Here is a 17,569-nt window from a genome sequence, read left to right as displayed (position 1 = left end):
TGGATCATAGGATATGTACAACGATTTAGTAGAAAATGAGGCCTGAAGGAGAGACAGAAACCATGTCTTCAAACCATGCCAAAGACAATGAGGAGCCATCAAAGATCTATAAGCAAGAGGGTGAAATGATCAGATTTACCTTTTGCTAAAGCCATGATGGTTTCAACGGGGAGGAAGAAAGTTTGGAGGAAGGGAATTATAATAGGAAGCTTTTGCAATGGTCCAAGTAAGAGATTATAAAGACATGGATTAGGAAAATGACGACAAAATTGGATAGAAACGATTGCATCGGAAACAGCAAAAAGTAGAATTAGTAAATCTTGGTAATTTGTTGGCTATGAAATGTGAGAGAGTGAGAGGATTCAGAGATAATACCAAATGCCCCGCGACAGCCTTCAACCATCAGATTTGAATGGTGGCATTGCTTGGCTGTGGCGGCATGGGTGCCCCCTCATTACCCCCGGCCTGTCAGCTCTACCTCAAGGACCACTGCATCTCCACATTTAGGAACTGGCCCTTCTTGGAAGGCTGCACCTGTACCCCGGAGCGGATGGCCATGGCTGGCTTCATCCACTGACCCTGAGAACAAGCCTGACTTGGGTCAGTGTTTCTTCTGCTTCAAGGAGTTGGAAGGCTGGGAGCCAGATGACGACTCTATTGAAGAACATAAAAAGCATTCATCTGGTTGTGCTTTCCTTTCTGTCAAGAAGCAGTTTGAAGAATTAACCCTCAGCGAATTTTTGAAACTGGATAAAGAAAGAGCCAAGAACAAAATTGCAAAGGAAACCAACAATAAGTAGGAAGAATTTGAAGAAACTGCAAAGAAAGTCCGCTGTGCAATTGAGCAGCTGGCTGCCTCGGGACTACTCCACTGTCACTGCCCCACAGCGACACAGACACATCATTTCCAAGGCACAGCCCTCAGCATTACCAGCTTTTCTCTGGGGCCTCTTAACTGTGCCTTAGGAAAGGAGAACATAAACATTTTGAAATTAGAATATTTAAACTGTATTTTTCTTGAAGGTGGTGCCAGGGGCTACTTTTGTTGTACAGCTAGTGCTAAGTACAGTGACTGAGTCTCTCTTTAAAAAAAAAAGTGAGAGAGAGAGAGAAAGAATGTTAAGGTTTCTGGTTTGCACTAGGTGAATAAGACTGGGAACGCTGAAAGAGGTTCAGGTTTGTAGAAGACTGTGAACTTGACTAGGGATAGGATGAGTTTAAATGATCTCCAGAATATATGGTGGAAACATAGAAAGAGCTGGAGATATATGCTCAGAGCTCAGTAAAGTGACCTGAGTTAGATAAATTTAGGACTAGAATAAGAAAGGAAAAAGGTGGGTCGATTCAAGCATTTTAAGTGACAAGACCTGAATTATGGGAAAGAGGACAGCAAAATAAATGTGTCAGGGAAACAATGCAAATTTAGTACACAGTATTTATAGAACATGAACAGACTATGTTTGTAGAAATTCTTGTTCTGTAAGGTATCAAAGAGTAAATATGTACACTATAAGAGTCCTTATTTTAAAAGAAGCTTTAACAAAAAATGAAATAAAAGATGCCAATGTGTTTTTGCAATGTTGAATACAAAGTGCTAAGTATTTTTCTAATAAACTGCTCTTAAATCCACCTATCCCTGCTCCATAAACAGTTATTTTCACCATCTGCCAGCAGCAGTCCCTCCCCTTATAAATCTTTCTTCATTTATTTTTCTCATGCTCAAAAATTGCAGAACAAGTGAGAGAGGGTGGAGCATAACTGCTATGAGCTATTAGAATGAGTGACAGAGCCCAAAAATGGAAACATAAATTTTGACAAACTCCCTCAGCAACTATATACTCCTAAGGGTGTCAGGGACATATCAAGCATGCTTCATCTAGGACTCTTTTTTTCTCCTTTTTCAGAAATTGACCAAGTTCTGATACAAATATGAAAGCATTGGAAATGCAGTAAAAAAGTAGCAAAGATGTGGCACCTTTCAGGATTTGCCTGAAAGAGAAATAGACTGGAGCAGCGGTCTCCAAACTTTTTGGCACCAGGGACCGGTTTTGTGGAAGAAAATTTTTCACACACCAGTGGGGGGATAGTTTCAGGATGATTCAATCACATTACATTTATTGTGTACTTTATTTCTATTATTATTACATTGTAATATATAATGAAATAATTATACAACTCACCATAATGCAGAATCAGTGGGAGCCCTGAACTTGTTTTCAATTGCCAGTCACTGACAAGGTTTTTGTTGTTGTTGTTGTTTATAAATTTATTTTTGGCTGCATTGGGTGTTCATTGCTGCATATGGGCTTTCTCTAGTTGTGGTGAGCAAGGGCTACTCTTCGTTGCAGTGCACGGGCTTCTCATTGTGGTGGCTTCTCTTGGTGTGGAGCACAGGCTCTAGGTGCATGGGCTTCAGTAGTTGTGGCTCGCAGGCTCCAGAGCACAGGCTCAGTAGTTATATCACCCAGGCTTAGTTGTTCCGTGGCATGTGGTATCTTCCCAGACCAGGGCTCAAACCCATGTCCCCTGCATTGGCAGGCAGATTCTTAACCACTACACCACTAGGGAAGCCTGACAGGGTTTTTATATGAGTCTGCAAGCAATTTATTTATTATGGTCTCTGTGCAGTCAAACCTCTCTGCTAATGATAACCTGTATTTGCAGCCACTCCCCAGCACTAACATCACCCCCTCAGCTCCACCTCATATCATCAGGCATTAGATTCTCATAAGGAGCATGCAAACTAGATCCCTCATATGCACAGTTCACAGTAGTGTTCACACTCTTATGATGATCTAATGCTGCCACTGATCTGACAGGAGGTGGAGTTCAGGCAGTAATGTGAACAATGGGGAGCGGCTGTAAATACAGATGAAGCCTCACTCGCTCACCTGCTGCTCACTTCCTGCTATGCAGCCCAGTTCCTAACAGGCCACTGACCGGTACCAGTCCATGGCCTGGGGGTTGGAGACCCCTGAACTAGAGAATTGACTTGCGTGATTCCCCTTACACAGTAAGTCAAATTCAAGGTCACAGGCTTAGAGAGTTAAGGATTGGCTGTAGGGCAATTGTAGTTTTTCACATGCCATAGAAGATCCCATGATTTGAACACCTCTACTCCCCACAATTTCGCTTTATTTTCACCAAATCGTGGCCCCACTAAATTAACACTGCTGTGACACTAAAAGAGCTGATGTAAAATTTAAAAGATTTTAAACCTAAGAAAATCAACCACACATTTACCCAGATTTGAATTGTATTTTCTCTCTGATTCCCAAACTATAATTCTTTGTTCCTTTCCTTTCAGGATATTCATTTTGGTGTTGAATTCAGCAGCCTATACACTAAATTGTAAATGCTACAATGAAGAGTCACCCTCAACAAAGATTGAAGATAAAATCATATGCATTCCCCATTTTTTCTCTCCTGTTTAAGAAAGTATCTCAAATACAAAAGCAAAACCTGATAAAAATATGACAGGGAGATATTTCCTATGTTATTCAAATTACTGAGAATTTTAATTAGAAAAGTTACAAGTCCCCAGTATATAAATGGCTAACAACAACAAAAAAAATGAGGCAGTCTCATAAGAGAAAATGTAACTAACAAACAAATATACGGGAATATGTTCAATCTTGGAAACAATCAGAAAAGTTTAACAAAGCTATAATGAGGTAATATTTTTACCAATTTAATTTAGATTTTCTTCCATAGTTTTCTGGCATGGTCTTGGTGAAATTAGTCAATTATTCCAGTCTTTTTGGAAATCAGTTTGGCAGGATTTTTCAAGAAAAATTTAAATGTTTATATCATTTCACCCAGTAATTTAACTGCCAGGAATTTATGCTGAGGAAATAATTCAACAAGTTACAAAAACTGTATGCAGTGAGATTTTCTTTACAACACTGTTTATAATAGCAAAAAAAAATTAGTAACGACCTAAATGACCCATGATAGACTAGCTAAATCATGATGAACAACCTTAAAGGAATATTGTGCAGCCACTAGAAATTATCAGTATGAATAACATATAACTACATGACAAACCATTTATGATATATTACATAAAGAACAGAGCACATGAGTATCTTCATTATGTTTACAATTTTACAAAATTAAGTGTGTATGTAAAGAGCACATTAAAACTTGAAACATTACGTAGTGCTATTGGAAGTGATATTTTTATTCCTATGATCTCGTTTTCATAATATTGTTTCTGCACTGATACATTTTTTTTAAAGTACTCTTCCACTTGCTGCCCCCTCCTTTCCACAGTTCAACAGGCACTTGGTTTCTGATCACCCCTGGGATTGTCATATGGACTCCAGTCAACTCACTGCAGTACAGAGGTCACCTCTGGAAAATCTGGCTGCTTAGAAAGCCCAGGCCCAGCTTCCGACTTAGGCTTCTTTTATTTCCTTCCCCAGCTTCCCTGCCAATGGCTCAACCTCCCCTTGGTTTGCCTTTAAAGCAGCTATAGTCATTTGGGAAAACACACGTGAAATGGATTTACTTTCTAGGGTTGAAAATTTAATATATTTGATGTGATAAATATGACTCCTTTATTACAATTAAAGCGAGAGAGGGAAGGAGAGAATAACAAAAGTGGAAATGAGATTCTGAAGTATCCAGGGTGAAACATTTTTAAGTAAACCGCACTAGATCTTGAGCCTTTCAAAGGTCGATTCCTCAGACAATTTATTTCAGAATATTTGGCTTCTGAGATAATTGGTCTTCTTAACCCTTACTGTGGGACACTGCTATGACTCTCCTAAGATTGCCAACGTCACCCATCTGGATTCATAGCATGGACAGGTGTTTTCTGTCTGGACCAAATTACTGTAAGTGTTACATTTGTGGCCTAAATTGCTCAATGTCAGTTTAAATTCAACAGATCTTTGCCCTGTGACCTTTAGTAGGTCTTATTCCAATTCTGATAGAGATGGGAATAACACAGTAGAGAAGGTGCTTGCCCTATGCTGAATGATGTGTATTGAGATTTGCAAACAAACAAACAAAAAAAGACCCTATGATATGAGCTAGAGAGGGAGAGAGAGGAGGGGGAGGGAGAGGGAGAGAGAGACCAATGAAGGACCTATTCTAATAAATTAGATATTTTTGTACAAGTTGTAAACAACCTGTGCTGATTTGTATAACCCTCTTCTTTTGGATTTCCTACATTTTTCATATGCCAAGAGGCTCAAAACATAAAAGTGGTCTTGGCCTCTCTCAATATTCTGCTTCTGACTTGCTCCTGGTTGGTTTCCTTCCACCACAGCTCAACTCCTGAAAGGCAACACAGATGTTAATTTCAACCTGATTTGGTCTAGATACAAATGATGAAGATGGAAAAACACACATTCTGATTTTTCCCCAAGTCCTATGTCGCCTAAAGATAACCCTGGACCCAGAAGCCCCCAAGATATAGATACAAAACACCTGCCATCTGCTCTCAGTTATCTTGTGCTTTCTTTACTTGAGTACCTCAGCACAGCCAATCACCTGCAGCATGGTGTTCACTGAGGTTCTTAATGCTGATTTTGTGGCCCTGTGCCAGTTAAGAAAATGCCTTCTGAATCCTCACAGAAAGAAATTTTCTTCAGCCTGATCTTCATGTTGGGTATATTTTTATCATATTCTAAGTCATTGAAAAATGAAGGATGAATTTCATAAACTGACTACTAACCTTCTAGTTCCTCAACCATGTTGGATATGAAAAAATTTACTTAAGTTTCTAAGTACAATGAATCAGTGGCAGCCTGGCAAATCACCCAAATGTCTATAGACTCTGTTACCAAGCCTTCCCCTAGAGCTGCAGGGTTAATTCAGAAATAGAAGAGCCCCACCCTGTCAGAAATCAGCAGGCAGGCTACAATGAGGAAAATAAATGTTTGAAGGACCAGCCTGCCTGGATTTTATTCTCAGCTGCAGCATCTCTAACTGTGCATTTCTCTTCCCTATGACAGTGAGATCTCGCCATATAGCATTTAGAGAGCATCAGATAAAAGATGTTATTTAAGGGAAGTTGGTATTACTATTAGAGCTACTGTTGTGTCTTTCCCAGCATCAGTATCTGAGGAGAAAGATGCTTTAGTCACAAAAAGGAGAAGAAAGATAATTGCATATAGCCCCGCTGAAGCTGCTTAGAGAGGGTGAGAGACAGATAGACAAAGACAAGATTTCTTATTATTAAAGGTAAGTGCTTAGAGTAGTGGATGCCAATGTTTTGAAATATGTGGATCTCTTTTAAACTTAAAAAATTCTCTTTCTCTCTCAATTTCTTTCAGTCTCTCTTTCACACACATACACACACACTCACAAACACACACACAAACATGAGAGTCATATATTTAGGATATGTTCGTTGAGAAAAGGCTCAACAACAAAAACCTACAATAAATTCAGCAACACTTATAAATAAGCTTATATTTTATTCATCATAGCAACATCTACAAACATTTATATATATATATATATATATATATATATATATATATATACTTTACATCTTTATTGGAGTATAATTGCTTTACAATGGTGTGTTGGTTTCTCCTTTATAACAAAGTGAATCAGTTATACATAAACATATGTCCCCATATCTCTTCCCTCTTGCATCTCCCTCCCTCACACCCTCCCTATCCCACCCCGCCAGGCGGTCACAAAGCACCCACCTGATCTCCCTGTGCTATGCGGCTGCTTCCCACTAGCTATCTACCTTACGTTTGGTAGTGTATATATGTCCATGTCTCTCTCGCGCGTTGTCACAGCTTACCCTTCCCCCTCCCCATATCCTCAAGTCCATTCTCTAATAGGTCTGTGTCTTTATTCCTGTCTTACCCCAAGGTTCTTCAAGACATGTTTTTCCTTAAATTCCATATATATGTGTTAACATACAGTATTTGTCTTTCTCTTTCTGACTTGTTTCACCCTGTATGACAGACTCTAGGTCCATCCACCTCATTAAAAAGAGCTCAATTTCGTTTCTTTTTATGGCTGAGTAATATTCCATTGTATATATGTACCACGTCTTCTTTATCCATTCATCCCGTGATGGACACTTACATTGCTTCCATCTCCTGGCTATTGTAAATAGAACTGCAATGAACATTTTGGTACATAGCTCTCTTTGAATTATGGTTTTCTCAGGGTATATGCCCAGTAGTGAGATTGCAGGGTCATATGGTAGTTCTATTTGTAGTTTTTGAAGAAACCTCCATACTGTTCCCCATAGTGGCTGTACCAATTCACATTCCCACCAACAGTGCAAGAGTGTTCCCTTTGCTCCACACCCTCTCCAGCATTTATTCTTTCTAGATTGTTTGATGATGGCCATTCTGACTGGTGTGAGATGATATCTCATTGTAGTTTTGATTTGCATTTCTCTAATGATTAATGACATTGAGCATTCATTCATATGCTTGTTGTCAGTTTGTATATCTTCTTTGGAGAAATGTCTATTTAAGTCTTCTGCCCATTTTTGGATTGGGTTGTTTGTTTATTTGTTATTGAGCTGTATGAGCTGCTTATAAATTTTGGAGATTAATCCTTTGTCAGTTGCTTCATTTGCAAATACTTTCTCCCATTCTGAGGGTTGTATTTTGGTCTTTTTTATGGTTTCCTTTGCTGTGCAAAAGCTTTGAAGTTTCATTAGGTCCTATTTGTGTATTTTTGTTTTTATTTCCATTTCTCTTGGAGGTGGGTCAAAAAGGATCTTGCTGTGATTTATGTCATAGAGTGTTCTGCCTATGTTTTCCTCTAAGAGTTTGATAGTTTCTGGCCTTACATTTAGGTCTTTAATCCATTTTGAGCTTATTTTTGTGTATGGTGTTAGGGAGTGATCTAATTTCATACTTTTACATGTACCTGTCCAGTTTTCCCAGAACCACATATTGAAGAGGCTGTCCTTTCTCCACTGTACATTCCTGCCTCCTTTATCAACAATAAGGTGACCATATGTGCATGGGTTTATCTCTGGACTTTCTATCCTGTTCCATTAATCTATCTTATTGTTTTTGTGCCAGTACCATACTGTCTTGATTACTGTAGCTTTGTAGTATAGTCCAAAGTCAGGAAGCCTGATTACTCCAGCTCCGTTTTTCGTTCTCAAGATCGCTTTGGCTAATCAGGGTCTTTTGTGCTCCATAGAAATTGTGAAATGTTTTGCTCTATTTCTGTGAAAAATGCCAGTGGTAGTTTGATAGGGGTTGCATTAAATCTGTAGGTTGCTTTGGGTAGTGGAGTCATTTTCACAATGTTGATTCTTCCAATCCAAGAACAAGGTATATTGCTCCATCTATTTGTATCATCTTTAATTTCTTTCATCAGTATCTTATAATTTTCTACATACAGGTCTTTTGTCTCCTTAGGTAGGTTTATTCCTAGATATTTTATTCTTTTTTTTGCAGTGGTAAATGGGAGTGTTTTCTTGATTTCACTTTCAGACATTTCATCATTAGTGTATCGGAATGCCAGAGATTTCTGTGAATTAATTTTGTATCCTGCTGCTTTACCAAATTCATTGATTAGCTCTAGTAATTTTCTGGTGGCATCTTTAGGATTCTCTATGTATAGTATTATGTCACCTGCAAACAATGACAGCTTTACTTCCTCTTTTCCAATTTGGATTCCTTTTATTTCCTTCTCTTCTCTGATTGCTGTGGCTAAAGCTTCCAAAACTATGTTGAATAAGAGTGCTGAGAGTGGGCAACCTTGTTTTGTTTCTGATCTTAGTGGAAATGCTTTGAGTTTTTCACCATTGAGGACGATATTGGCTGTGGGTTTGTCATGTATGGCCTTTATTATGTTGAGGAAAGTTTCCTCTATGCCTACTTTCTGCAGGGTTTTTATCATAAATGGATGTTGAATTTGGTCAAAAGCTTTCTCTGAATCTATTGAGAGGAACATATGGTTTTTCTCCTTCAATTTGTTAATATGGTTTATCACATTGATTGATTTCCATATATTGAAGAATCTTGCATTCCTGGATTAAACCCCACTTGATGATGGTGTATGATCCTTTTAATTTACTGTTGGATTCTGTTTGCTAGTATTTTGTTGAGGATTTTTGCATCTATGTTCATCAGTGATATTGGCCTGTAGGTTTCTTTCCTTCTGACATACTTGTCTGGTTTTGGTATCAAGGTGATGGTGACCTCGTAGAATGAGTTTGGGAGTGTTCCTCCCTCTGCTATATTTTGAAAGAGTTTGAGAAGCATAGGTGTTAGCTCTTCTCTGAATGTTTGATAGAATTTGCCTGTGAATCCATCTGGTCCTGGGCTTTTGTTTGTTGGAAGATTTTTAATCACAGTTTCAATTTCAGTGCTTGTGATTGGTCTGTTCATATTTTCTATTTCTTCCTGATTCAGTCTTGGCAGGTTGTGCATTTCTAAGAATTTGTCCATTTCTTCCAGGTTGTCCATTTAATTGGTATAGAGTTGCTTGTAGTAATCTCTCATGATCTTTTGTATTTCTGCAGTGTCAGTTGTTACTTTTCCTTTTTCATTTCTAATTCTATTGATTTGATTCTTCTCCCTTCTTTCCTTGATGAGTCTGGCTAGTGCTTTATCAATTTTATCTTCTCAAAGAACTAACTTTTAGTTTTATTGATTTTTGCTACCGTTTCCTTCATTTCTTTTTCATTTATTTCTGATCTGATTTATATGATTTCTTTCCTTCTGCTAACTATGGGAATTTTTGTTCTTCTTTCTCTAATTGCTTTAGGTGCAAGTTTAGGTTGTTTATTCGAGATGTTTCCTGTTTCTTAAGGTAGGATTGTATTGCTATAGACTTCCCTCTTAGAACTGCATTTGCTGCATCCCATAGGTTTTTGGTCGTCATGTCTCCATTGTCATTTGTTTCTAGGTATTTTTTTAATTTCCTCTTTGATTTCAGCAGTGATCACTCCGTTATTAAGTAGTGTATTGTTTAGCTTCCATGTGTTTGTATTTTTTACATATCTTTTCCTGTAATTGATATCTAGTCTCATAGTGTTGTGGTCAGAAAAGATACTTGGTACAATTTTAACTTTCTTAAATTTACCAAGCTTGATCTGTGACCCAAGTTATGATCTTTCCTGGAGAATGTTCCATGGGCACTTGAGAAAAAAGTGTACTCTGTTGTTTTTGGATGGAATGTCCTATAAATATCAATTAAGTCAATCTTGTTTAATGTATCATTTAAAGCTTGTATTTCCTTATTTATTTTCATTTTGGATAATCTGTCCATTGGTGAAAGTGGGGTGTTAAAGTCCCATACTATGATTGTGTTACTGTCGATTTCCCCTTTTATGGCTGTTAGTATTTGCCTTGTGTATTGAAGTACTCTTATGTTGGTTGCATAAATATTTACAATTGTTATATCTTCTTCTTGAATCGATCCCTTGATCATTATGTAGTGTCCTTCTTTGTCTCTTCTAATAGTCTTTATTTTAATGTCTATTTTGCCTGATATTAGAATTGCTATTCCAGCTTTCTTTTGGTTTCCATTTGCATGGAATATCTTTTCCTTCCCCTTACTTTCAGTCTGTATGTGTCTCTAGGTCTGCAGTGGATGTCTTGTAGACAGCATATATATGGGTCTTGTTTTTGTATCCATTCAGCCAATTTGTGTCTTTTGGTGGGAGCATTTAGTCCATTTACATTTAAGGTAATTATCGATATGTATGTTCCTATTCCCATTTCCTTAATTGTTTTTGGTTCGTTATTGTAAGTCTTTTCCTTCTCTTGTGTTTCTTGCCCAGAGAAGTTCCTTTAGCATTTGTTGTAAAGCTGGTTTGGTGGTGCTGAACTCTCTCTGCTTTTACTTGTAAAGTTTTTAATTTCTCCATTAAATCTGAATGAGATCCTTGCTGGGTAGACTAATCTTGGTTGCAGATTTTTCTCCTTCATCACTTTAAATATGTCCTGCCTGTCCTTCTGGCTTGCACAGTTTCTGCTGAAAGATCAGCGGTTAACCTTATGGGGATTCCCTTGTGTGTTATTTGTTGTTTTTCCCTTGCTGCTTTTAATATGCTTTCTTTGTATTTAATGTTTGACAGTTTGATTAATATGTGTCTTGGCGTATTTCTCCTTGGATTTATCCTGTAAGGGAATCTCTGTGCTTCCTGGACTTGATTAACTATTTCCTTTCCCATATTAAGGAAGTTTTCAACTATAATCTCTTCAAATATTTTCTCAGTCCCTTTCTTTTTCTCTTCTTCTTCTGGGACCCCTATAATTCGAATGTTGGAGCATTTAATGTTGTACCAGAGGTCTCTGAGACTGTCCTCAATTCTTTTCATTCTTTTTTCTTTATTCTGCTCTGCAGTAGTTATTTCCAGTATTTTATCTTCCAGGTCACTTATCCGTTCTTCTGCCTCAGTTATTCTGCTGTTGATCCCTTCTAGAGTACTTTTAATTTCATTCACTGTGTTGTTCATCGTTGTTTGTTTCAGCTTTAGTTCTTCTAGGTCCTTGTTAAATGTTTCTTGCATTTTGTCTATTCTATTTCCAAGATTTTGGATCATCTTTACTATAATTATTCTGAATTCTTTTTCAGGTAGACTGCCTATTTCCTCTTCATTTGTTAGGTCTGGTGGGGTTTTACTTTTCTCCTTCATCTGCTGTGTGTTTTTCTGTCTTTTCATTTTGCTTATCTTACTGTGTTTGGGGTCTCCTTTTTGCAGCCTGCAGGTTCGTAGTTCCCGTTGTTCTTGGTGTCTGTCCCCAGTGGCTAAGTTTGGTTTAGTGGGTTGTGTAGGCTTCCTGGTGGAGGGGACTAGTGCCTGTGTTCTGGTGGATGAGGCTGCATCTTGTCTTTCTGGTGGGCAGGTGCACGTCTGGTGGTGTGTTTTGGGGTGTCTGTGGACTTATTATGATTTTAGGCAGTCTCTCTGCTAATCGGTGGGGTTGTGTTCCTGTCTTGCTAGTTCTTTGGCATCAGGTGTCCAGCATTGTAGCTTGCTGGTTATTGAGTGAAGTTGGGTGCTGGTGTTGAGATGTAGATCTCTGGGAGATTTTCGCCGTTTGTTATTATGTGGAGCTGGGAGGTCTCTTGTGGACCAGTGTCCTGAAGTAGGCTCTGCCACCTCAGAGGCACAGCACTGACTCCTGTCTGGAGCACCAATAGCCTTTCATCCACACAATAACGTGGCTGCAGTTGGAGGCCTCAGTTTCTTGCCACATGGATCTCTCCTTAGTGCTGCTTGAGTGTCCTCATGACATGGCAGCTGGCTTACCCCAGGATGACATGGCAGCTAGCTTACTCCAAAATTTTTGGAACAGCTGCTAGATGCCTGACCCTGTTTGGCGTTCAGCAGTGATCAAGACAGGAAGAGTCCAGCTTTCATGAAACATGTAGTGGGGAGGAGAGATGGGTGCACCTTGGGTGAGGGATTTCATCTTGCTGGGCCTCTGTTTTCTCATTCGGCCCGCCGTCCCCACGACTGTCGTGACCTCGGCTGCCGGGGCCCCTCCAGAGCCGGTAGCCTCAGTGAGGCCGCCCTCCCCTCGGGCTCCGGGACAGTTCAGAGACGGCAGAGGGAAGAGACCCTGAGCTTCGGGAGTTCATGTACATACATTTGTGAAACATTAGTACATGGATATCCAAAGTACATTATTTATTTATTTTACAAGCAATGTTTGTTGGGCATATGTATTCTTACATTTCTTGCTATAACTCCATGCCACCCCAAGTCAAGAACCATTGATTTAGAGTATATTGTTTAAAGTCCCAGGCAACCAAAGGTTGTGGGGCAAGTTCCTGGGAGCCACATACCCACATTCTAGTAGATAGTAATCCAGGGCCTAGCAGCACTAGGGTTTCATATATTGTATAGTTCTCTTTTAAATACAAAATAAATAAAATTTATTCACCATCGATGATTACTTAAAAGAGCACAAGCCAAACAACAGGAGACCCACTGCTATCTTTCTTGAGTAAAAGCTTCAGCTAGGCCTTTGTGCCTTTCATAACAATATAAAGTGTACTTTTTAACAATTTCTCTATTATGACTCAGACTAAATCTGGTGACATTCTTGTAAGAAACCATCTAGTGTTTCCAATATCATCTTGTTTAATTCATGCAGCTGTAACTGTATACTCCCTTTATGCCCCTGAGAAGAAGAAGGTATTAGGAAAAGCAATTAGGGCCTTAGCTTTTTCTCTAAATCATATCCTGAGAACTTAAACAACCCACCTTGCATTTTCACTGTTTCATTGCACAGCTCCAATTTTAACATGATTTCCTGTAGTGGACCTCCAGAAGAATTGTAGCAGACTCCAAGCATTTGGGACACTGGGTATTGTCCCATAGGCCAGACAAATCCACAGGTAGACAAGGAAAACAATGGTAAAAACCACAAAAGCATAGTCTGGTAGTTCTTGAGCTTCTCTTCAGAGATTGTAATGCTCTCTATGCCAACTATTCTTTATTTATTGTTTATCAATCAACATATGCGTTCATTTTACAAACACATTAAAGAGCTTTCAAACAAATGCAAAACACAGGAAAATGACACAAACAGATGAGATAGCAAGAGGGACATCTTCATCATAGAGTTCTGTGTTGGAAGGCTTTGCTAAAGTGATGGGATGCAAAGAAGTATTTGAAGCTTTGTCCTATGAAAATTTCAGCTTTTTATATTTCAACTGCAATTGCAATCCCACCCCCTAAAAAATCACATCCTCTATGGCATGTACTGAGGAAGGTTTTAATTTTTTTTTTTGCTCATATTTTTAACTGTAAAAGGTCTGGCTAGGAAGTGAAAAGAAAGTATGTTGGCATCTAATGGCAGCTCAGGGAGTGAAGTATCTTGAGCAGGAGTATACCTAGATGGAAAAGAAAAGCAAAATGTTGAGAAAGATAAGCTGGTGAGATGGGTGCAGTCCTTTACCTGTCCTCCCAAACAGATTGCTACTTGTACACATCTGCTCTGTTTCAAGTCCTGACTTTGACTTTTAAAATCACTTGACTGCCTTAAAGTCAGAAAGAGAAAAACAAATATCATATATTAATGCTTATATGTGGAATCAGAAAAAAATTGGTATAGATGATCTTATTTGCAAAGCAGAAATAGAGACACAGACATAGAGAACAAATGTATGGATACCAAGGGGGAAGAGGGGGGTGGGAGGAATTGGGAGATTGGGATTGACATATATACACTATTGATACTATATATAAAATAGATAACTAATGAACCTACTGTATAGCACAGGGAACTCTACTCAGTGTTCTGTGGTGACCTAAATGGGAAGGAAATCCAAAAATGAGGGGATATATGTATACGCATAGCTGATTCACTTTGCTGTACAGCAGAAACTAGCCCATCATTGTAAAGCAGCTATACTCCAAAAAATTTTTTAAATACATTATCATCCTCTCTTAACAGCAGCTTGCAAATAATGGGCTAGGTGGTGGACACTACCTAAGGTAACCCCCCCACCGCCCCCATGTGTAATCCCTTGTGCAATCCCCTCCATTTGAGTGTGCAGTAAAAACCTGCAAACTGCTTCTAACCAATAAAATATGACAAAGGTGATGAGATGTCACGCCCTCCTGTGATCTGTTATATAATAGGGCAAAGGTGAAGGGATTTTTCAGATGTAATTTCAGATGTAATTAGATGTCTAATTGACTTTTAATTAATCAAAGGGAGATTATCCTAGTTGGAACTGAACCCTTTAAAAGAGAGGTTAGGCCTTCCCTTATATGGGAGGTTCCAAGCAGCGGAGATTCTCTCTCTATTACAGCCTTTGAAGAAGCAAGCTGCCATGAATTCCACAGCCTCAGGGTACTAGATTCCATCAACTACCTGAATGAACTTAGAAGCCTAGTTAAACTTCAAGATGAGAATGCAGTCTGGCCGACCTTGACTGCAGCGTTGTGAGACCCTGAACAAAGGATACAGCTAAACTCTGCCCAGCCTCCTGACACATCAACATGGTGAAATAATGAATGTGTGATGTTTTAATGGGCTAAGTTTGAAACTCTTTTATGCTGCAATAGAACAGTAATACAGGAGAACACATTTATTTTCCTCAGTTGTCTAAGGAAGTCCTAGGAGGAAATGTAGACCCAATGACAAATGTGATCAAGTGGAAAGAGTAGTAAATGAGGCATGAAGGCCCGGTTCAAATCCTGGCTCAGCTTGATCTGGAGCAAGATACTCAACCCCTTTGAGCTTGTAAGGTCATCTGCCAAATGGAATTGATGTAACCTGCCTAACTTTTCTCGCAAGGTTCTGAGGGAGGACTTTGAAAACTGCAAAATGCTGAGCTCATATTATATGGCACTTACCATGTTCCAAGTAGTATTCTAATTTTCCTGTGTGTATTAAATCACGTAATCCTCAAACAACCCTATAAAGTAGATACATTTTATGATCATTATCTCCATTTGATAGATGAAAGAAATGAGATACATAGAGGTGAAAAATCTTGCCCAAGATCACACAACTGTTAGTAAGAGCAAGCCTTTAAACCCAGGCAGTGTTGTTCCAGGTTCTTTCCTCTTAATTATTGCACTGTGTTGCCTCTTGTAGCTTTAATAAGTGCAGGAAATCCACTCCTTCTGAAGCAAGCTGAGCCTTGATGCCAACATATTCTGAAAGAGATTCAAGATCCTCAGATGAGAGTTATCCCTATAAGCCTCTGCTTTGATGCATTCTTCCAGATTTGTTATCTTGGTTTTTCTAACACAACCACATATATTTTTTTCAAAAGAAATTCACCAGGAAGCAACAATCCTCTTTCTCTTCCGTAAAGCGCATTGGCACCATCCACAGTGCTCAGTCCCACTTTTTCATACACACCACCACCTCCTTCTACTGTTTCCCATTATTACTTAGCTGAGACCACATGAACATCCGCTTACAACAAACACACTTAATTTATCTTCAAATACAGATTTGCATAAAAACCAAGCATAAAGGGAACAGAAACATTTTTTACTGAATTGCTTTTAGGTATACTGCATGATTTCCATTATGTATACTGCCTGCTTTTGCAAATCTCTAGGCATGTAGGATCAATTCTTAATTTATCAGAAGAACACCAGAGCTAGAGAAAGCCTTGCTTAAAGGATCATATGGTACAATCCCATAATTTGGGAAGATTATCTTTTTACCTTTAAATCTTGCTGAAGTTAAAAAAAAATCTTACCTCCTTTAAAGGAACATTATAGTTCTTAAGCTAGTATTTAAAAGTTCTTCTTGAAGCAAACTGAAATCTCCTCTGCATCAATTTAAGCAAAGCAAGGTTCTATTCAAGCTTCAGAAACAGCTAAAAAGACTTTCTAAACCATTCCCTGATACCTCTAGATTAAATTAGCACCTTAACCCTTCAGCATTCTGGGTACACATACTTTTATTATGCTGCTTATATAATAATGCTGGTGTTTATTTATACATCTGCCACCACCCCAACAGAGAGTCCTTGAGGGCAGGAGCAACGTTCTACTTATCTTTGTGTACCTCACACCTGGCAGAGTGACTAGCACATGTTAGAAAGTTGAAAGAAAAATTTGAATTAATGAATGACTAAATGAAGTAAATTTCATACTGTTCCATCTGTGAGCAAAGAACTGAGCAGCTTCCTATTCATAAAACCTTTCTTACAAAGACCAATATTAGCTCTCTCCTTTTGTCTATTGCTCATTAAGCAAACTCAAATTCTTTCCTGTCCATAGGACATATTTTTCCAATCTGTAAGCCAAAGTTTCCTTGACTCTCTCCGTATCTATTTCAGTGGAATGATCAAGATCAGAATCATAGTGCTATATACATCAATAACTGTTTAAATGCACTTCCCATTTATATAATCAAGATCATAATCATTGTGTTATACATACTGATAACTGTATTTAAATGTACTTCCCTTTATGCAATTAGATTCCTTCCAAAAAGTTGGCTGTGAATTGAGTTATCACAAATCCATTTCTATATAAAATTCACCAGGGCAGCTTATTATTTGGAGAGTATCCAAATAATTTTAAAATTTAAAAAAGTTTTTTTTTAATATGAGTAATCTTCCTCTAGTTATATTTCCCGAAGATGCAGTACAGTGTAGTGGGATTCACATTCGATTTGAAATGAAAAGAACTGAGTTTAAAACCGGATCTTTCTGTATTCCCTCAGGCATTTCACTTACATTTTGGGGGTCTGTTTTCTCTTCTTTTAAATGGGGATTATACTAATAAATAACTCACAGGAGCATTTTAGGACGAAATACACTTATGATGTTTGTGAAAGGGCTGTATTCACTGTTAAACAAATATTTATGATAATTATAAGTAATAATAATAAATTTTATATGCAGTTTCCTTAAAGTTAGATTCCTCAATCTAATAGAAGAATCATTTTGTACATTTAACATATGTTGATTTATTTTGACCACGGCACAGTACTGCGTGTTCATATTTAGTGCGAAATCAACTATAACTCTCAGAACTTTATCTGTGATTCTTGGGACTATCCAGTCTTTTTCAACTCTGTATTAATGAATTTGAGTTTTCATATCCTTGTGATAGCTCATCCTTTTATTTTTTTCCCTAGTGAGATAATTTTTCTCTAATTCATCAAGGTAATTTTCA

At 38.2% G+C, this 17,569-nt stretch overlaps 1 pseudogene; it reads left to right on the top strand.

Annotated features, from left to right (window-relative positions):
- Window positions 1–439: 439 nt before the first annotated feature.
- On the top strand, window positions 440–1,076 carry LOC115843961 (baculoviral IAP repeat-containing protein 5-like; annotated as a pseudogene).
- Window positions 1,077–17,569: the final 16,493 nt, after the last annotated feature.

The sequence above is a fragment of the Globicephala melas genome, chromosome X (genome assembly GCF_963455315.2).
Source record: "Globicephala melas chromosome X, mGloMel1.2, whole genome shotgun sequence".
In the NCBI taxonomy this organism is placed as follows: domain Eukaryota; kingdom Metazoa; phylum Chordata; class Mammalia; order Artiodactyla; family Delphinidae; genus Globicephala; species Globicephala melas.
The sequence above is the reverse complement of the archived record's forward strand: the minus strand, read 5'-3'. Positions and strand labels throughout refer to the sequence as shown.